This window comes from Centroberyx gerrardi, chromosome 11 (genome assembly GCF_048128805.1).
Source record: "Centroberyx gerrardi isolate f3 chromosome 11, fCenGer3.hap1.cur.20231027, whole genome shotgun sequence".
NCBI classification, from domain to species: domain Eukaryota; kingdom Metazoa; phylum Chordata; class Actinopteri; order Beryciformes; family Berycidae; genus Centroberyx; species Centroberyx gerrardi.
In genome coordinates, this window is record NC_136007.1 from 6,262,849 (window position 1) to 6,268,848 (window position 6,000).

Here is a 6,000-nt window from a genome sequence, read left to right on the forward strand (position 1 = left end):
TGAACCCCGGTCTCCCGCGTGAGAAGCGGGAATAGTAGAGCTTAACTCTCTTAACTTTTCCAATTCATTCTCTATGGTAGTTCTTATCACTACGGATGTAATATATTTTTGGCCACAAGCGGGTTTTTGGTGGCGCTGTTTCCACATTTTGGATAAGAGTAAGAGACTCCGTTTACAGAGTGAAGAGAGTGAGACAGACAGAGCAGCGGCAGCATCGAGCAAGTTGTTTTCTTATTTTCCGACACATTTTACAACGACAACAACAACAAAAACAACAACAAAACGTCAAACTTATCAAACGTAAGTCGGGCCGATTAAATTAACGTTACCGCGTAATTCAACCTAAGCTTCTTAGTTACGTATGAGCAAACTATATGTTTGTTTTAATGTTGTCTTAGCCTTGACAGGTTGAAACTCGATTTTTTGTTAGCTAGTACATTAACGTTAGGTGAGTATATATCACGTATTAAGTAAAAAATCACCTTTTTAGAACTGCATATTAGAATATGTGATTAATGTCCTCTACTACGTTGTGCTTTTAGTGTGTTTTAGTGTTACCTAGCTACCTGTGCTGCCGTTTTTAACTTAAAGTTTAAGTTTGATTATCATGAAAAGCGCGCCATACATAAAATGTATTATTATTATTCATAATAATAATTGTTATGCCTTGTACAACTAGAGGCGTTGTCAATTTCTCTCTTGCTGACACTACCACCATGAACATCCTGTCGTAGTTTATTTCTTTGTCCCTTTGATTGTGTCTTATCTTGAAGAATCATAATCAGTCTGAAGCCTTTAATGCCATCATGCTACCATTCACCAGTTCTCAGTGTGAATATCTTGCTACAGTCGTATTTCGGGCAAGCTTAGTGTACATTAAGAATGCATAAACAGACACTACAGCATGTCTATCCTATACATGTAAGATGGGAGTTTGCAAAGTTTAATTGCTATGACGAAAGGAATATTTTATTAGCCTGCTGTTATTAGCTGTTACATTAATACATTGTGTCCTCCTATCTATCTATCTATCTATCTATCTATCTATCTATCTATCTATCTATCTATCTTACTGTATGCCTGCCTGTCTGTGTAATATAAATATATCTATGTAGTATAAAATTATGTTACCTAGTCATTATGAATGTAATTCTGTCATTTTTATTATTACTGTGTAATATGCATGGTGTTTTGCTGTGTACAGGAAAGAATGAAGAAGACCATCAACTTCTTCCCTGGAAGGATGAAGATCTCTTTCAGGAAGGGTCCATCGGGCCATCTACGGCAGGACCCCTCTGATGAGGCCATGAGGATCAAAAATAATCCTGCGCTTCAGGACAGGTCTCCCCCTCAGAAACATGACCTTGTGAAGACCGATGCTCTCACTGTGGTCCTTCTGCCTCCACACCTACATCTAGAACTCTAGGTGAGCTCACATAAATATGCAAACACGTGTTGTATGTGAACGTTTAATGTACTTAACACATTATTGTTATTGTTTAATCTCCTAGCGATGGAGGAGGATGAGGAGCTGGAGAGAGGGATGTTAAATCTGTCTCCATCTAAATTTGTCACTGAACTACGTAGGTGGATCTAATTTATCCTACTATAAAATGAGGAAAACTCTGTCCGTCCGTCCGTCTGTCCATCCGCATCCATCCTCCCGATGCATAAGATGAGGTAAAGACAGATGCATAAGGCCTAAACAGATGCATGAAGCATAACAAACTTGAATGTGTGGGGAAAATGACACTGAATTTTTTTCAACAGCATGTAGGACAAATCCAACAGCTACTGTTTCCAGACCTGCTGAGCCTGAGGACCCCACTGTGACCATTTCTTCTGTGAAAGGCATTTATTTACTTCTCACTTTAATCCATCTTTTATGCTATTCCAATTGTATTATGTTTCATTTTAAAAATCTATTTATCCCGTAGCCACAGCGAAGGCCCTGTTGCCGGTCCCCCCTCAGCTGCTTGCCATTGCCCCACAGCTTGGGATAGAGGAGCAAGCACCCAATGTGTGGAGACAAAGTATGGCATTTTCACATAAGTAGCCCTCTTATACTACCAGTATACCTCACATAAACATCAGTTACATTCTGATTAATCCAAATCCATTTTTAATTGCGTTATCTACAGTACTCATGTGATAAGTAATGTTATGTAATGTTAATATCTGCTTTCTGGTTTGTTTGTTTTTTTTCACTTTTGGTGCAACTTCTTTTCAAAGCACACAGAAAGCCAGTCTCCCAACAGCAGCCCCATCTCTTCCTGAAGGTAGATGTTTCATTTTCTTAAGCGCTATGATAAAGAATATGTTAAGCAATGTTCATTACTTTAATGTCTTTATTTCACTTGCCTCTCTGGTTTGTATCTCACCATCCTAGATGCATCATCGCATAATGTTGCCTCTGTGGAAGCACAGGAAGACACAGTCCTTGTTGAAGGTATTTATTTCTGTGACATTGTTTTACAGTCATTCATTTGGAGCTGTCTTTTTTTCATTGTGTATTTAGTGTTTTTTTGTGTTGTATTGTGTTTGTGTTTTACAGCTCTGCCATGTCCAGCCCCTCCTGTCGAGCAACCTGGAGCCTCTGTCCCTTCACATGCCCCACATCAGCCTGCAGCCTCTGTCCCGGGGTATAATAAGGATGTTGCCCAGTGGAACTGCTCTCAACAGCAGGCAATCTGGATGAAGACTGAGTTGGAGGCACTGGGGCTATGGCCAGGGTCGCGTCCAGTACGCCAGTAGTAGTACTACAACTAACATTTTTTTTCAATATCAATTGATCTGTCGATTATTTTTTCATCCTCAAATGTCTTGTTTCGTCCTACCAACATTCCAAAACCCAAAGATATTCAGATTACAATTATATGAAACAGACAAAAGTAAGAAAATCCTCACATTGGAGGAGCTGCAACCAGAGAATGTTTGGCATTTTTGCTTGAAAATTACATAAAAGATCAATCATCAAAATGGTTGTTGATTATTTTCTGTTGAGTTACTAATCAGTTGACTAATCGTTTCAGCACTAATATTGTATATATGTTTATGTACGCACTATTTACTGTATAGTTACTGTATATATCACTTACTGTTCATTAGTTGTATATATAATCTATTTTGGCGTGTACATTTTTGATTTTGTGTGTTTTGTTCAGAATTCAGCTGTGTGTTTTCAATAAAATATCTCAAAAGGATTACTGTGGCTGTCTTTACTTAATAGGGGTAGAAAATTAAATAATCACGACATTTTTATTCATATGCTCAACTGTACACTTCCATCAAAGGAATAAACATCCATTGTTGTGCCTCCATTGTTGCCTCATAGGCAAAATATAGGCCAACCCTACTGTAATATGATACTGTCATGATGCCATAATATCATACTGTCATAACATTTGGAAATTAGTGTCTTATTTGCATAATTATTATGGAATGTCAGCCTGTTCTTCAAATTTAATTTGACAAATAGCAGCATGTAAAAGTAGTAATATCTAAATTTTAAATCACAAGGTTTTAATTTCATTCTAGAAGATTAAATATCTTACCGAATGATTAGTTGTGTGAATAGCATTCAGTGATCTTTACACAGACTATATAATGTTTATCAAAAATAACAAAGTTAAGAAAATGTATGTATGAAAAGAAGATAACCTAATAATATTTAATAATGATCATTAGTTAATAGTAATGATCATCGTCACTCTGGGCCAGGACACTGCTGAAAAGGATTGTCAGCGTCATCTCAAGACAGACTACGGGAGTAAATATTTACATATTTACTATAAGATGGTGCATGGTAGCTGTATAAAAAACGTCAAAACACCATCAGAACTTTGTTCCAGACGAGATTCGATCCTCTGCTCGCATGAGAAGACAGCAAGAGCTTACTTCATCATGAAAGCCCTCTACAGCTATCCGCGGCTGGCCCCCGCGTGACAGGCGGGGATACTGACCACTATACTAACGAGGAGAGGTGCTCAAAACTAGGACCCGGTCACGTGGTAGTAACACTGCTCTAAACCCATTCATTCATTCTCTGTGGGACTTCTAAAATACTACGGATGTGATATATTTCTGGCCACAACGTGGGAGTCTATGGGCTGGTGGCGCTGTTCCCACTTTTGGATGTTCATCTAAATGATGCCTTGAATACGTGTCGTATTTTTTTTAAGTACACCAGCTCCAAGTAAACCGCCTGGAGCTACATCCACCCAAAGGTCCTTTTAAGGGCCACACACTACTTCAACAAAGAGCTGATTCATTTACTTACTTAGTATAAATGAACTTCTGATGAATGCATGCTTTTAAATTGTAACTTTGGACTATAGTTTCAGTTTAGTACAATACAAGGCGCATGCACTGCCATGTAAAGCCCAGATCGCTTCTTCGTTCAAAATTGAATGACATGTCCAAGGGCCGAGGGCGGACACCAGCTCCAAGTAAACCGCTGAACTACATCCACCAAAATCCTTAAGCTAAGAGCTCATTCATTCCCATAATTACTATAGAGAAATCTACATGTTAATAAGTCGTTGCTATTGGTTTTAATACAGCCTAACATTAACTGCACACCAAAGCAATTCACGCTGCTTTGACACATTTTTGCTGCTGGAAACCCTTATCCCTCAGTTACAATGACTCACAAAGTCTACAATAACATTTGTAGATTGGAAGCTCCATAGATCTCATGATGCATCTGTCTTCTCCACTACCCAGTATGTGAAGGGACCTTTCCTTATGCAATTCATACTAGACACATCTGATATAACAGTAATATCTGTCAATGTCTGTTATCAGTCCTGAGCTCAGATCCAAAAAGACAGTTCGAACCACGGTCTCATTGTACTAATGAGGAGAGGTTTTAGAGAAGTGCTATTTTGTTCTAGATGCAAAATTAATTTGGGAAGTGTTTTGCAGAGATCAGACAGGAGAGATTTCTGTGTCTGCTATGATTTTATTCAGAGAGTTAGCTATTTCACTGCCTGTCCAGCTCATTCAAAGATGAAATAAGGATGTTTCCGCCCGGTTTCGAACCCGGGACCTTTCGCGTGTGAGGCGAACGTGATAACCACTACACTACAGAAACTATTATATCAGTTATTCTGCAGCCACATAGCTCTCTTTGTCCAGACACATGAGACAATGAGACTGAAAATCACAAGTTTTTCCTGTGTATATATGGAGATCCAAGGCTCTTTCTTTCTTTTTCTTTCTTTCTTTCTTTCTTTCTTTCGTTTTTTTGTTTTTTCTTTCTTTCTTTCCGTCTTTCTTTCTATTTTAACAATTAAAACTGAAAAGTAAACTAATTAACCAAAATGCCATGAAATTGCATAATGCTCTACTGTCATATGTAACTGCTCATACTAAAAGTTAAATTACACAATTACCAGTAGGCCTACTATTTTGGTTTCTTCTTCTTTCTGTACATGTCTCTGTTCTGTATCTTAAACCTTCAAATTATAACTTACATAAGCCTATGTTTATATAGCCTACTACAGTATATTGTCACTTTGATTGATATATTACTTTACCCTACAATGAATACTACTTTAATAGGGGGTAATCAGTCCATGTAGTGGTTTTCCTTTTTTTGATTGAGACAGTAAGTTGGCTGAAATATTTATTATTTACTATTTATTATTTTAAGTTTAACAACGCCCTTTCAGAATCTAGATCAGTCAGCCCAGGTGCCCCACAAGGCTGCGCCAGCTCACTAGTCCTCTTCACGTCATACACAAATGAGTGCACAAGCAGCCAGCCTGGGAACTACATAAAAAAATTCTCTGGATGATACTGCTATCCCCATCTTACTGCACAAAGATAAAAAAAAATTAAAAAAAACATCAGCCTACCACTCCGAAATGTCATGTGATGTTAACTATCTTATTTTAAATGCAAATAAGACTGAGGAGACTGTATTTGACCCTAGGGCAGTGGGGGGTCATGGGTCGATGGTCGTACATGACAAAGAAATACAGTAGAAATACAGCT

General features: G+C 38.0%; 1 non-coding gene across 1 annotated transcript; it reads right to left on the bottom strand.

Annotated features, from left to right (window-relative positions):
• Positions 1–5,022: 5,022 nt before the first annotated feature.
• On the bottom strand, positions 5,023–5,095 carry trnav-cac (transfer RNA valine (anticodon CAC)). Its single transcript has one exon. It is a non-coding gene; the product is annotated as a tRNA-Val (tRNA).
• Between the last annotated feature and the right edge of the window lie 905 nt (positions 5,096–6,000).